The sequence below is a fragment of the Fulmarus glacialis genome, unplaced genomic scaffold, assembly GCF_000690835.1.
Source record: "Fulmarus glacialis isolate BGI_N327 unplaced genomic scaffold, ASM69083v1 scaffold33712, whole genome shotgun sequence".
In the NCBI taxonomy this organism is placed as follows: Eukaryota; Metazoa; Chordata; class Aves; order Procellariiformes; family Procellariidae; genus Fulmarus; species Fulmarus glacialis.
Genome location: NW_009197755.1, coordinates 2,691 through 2,892, shown reverse-complemented (window position 1 = coordinate 2,892; position 202 = coordinate 2,691).

Below are 202 nucleotides of genomic sequence, written 5' to 3'. Positions count from 1 at the left end.
GGCGAGCCAGGCGCTCATTCATCTCGGTGGCACTCCCTGCCCGGAGAGGGGACAAGGAACATGCGCCATTTCTTTCAGCTTCCCCTTTGAGCTTCCCCTTTCTTGCAGCCGGGGTGACTGTGCTCCTTCCCCGCTCCAGCCCGGGGAGGGAGGGCTGGGCTGGGAGCTGCACGTTGCCTGCGTGGGGGTGACGTCCTCAGGG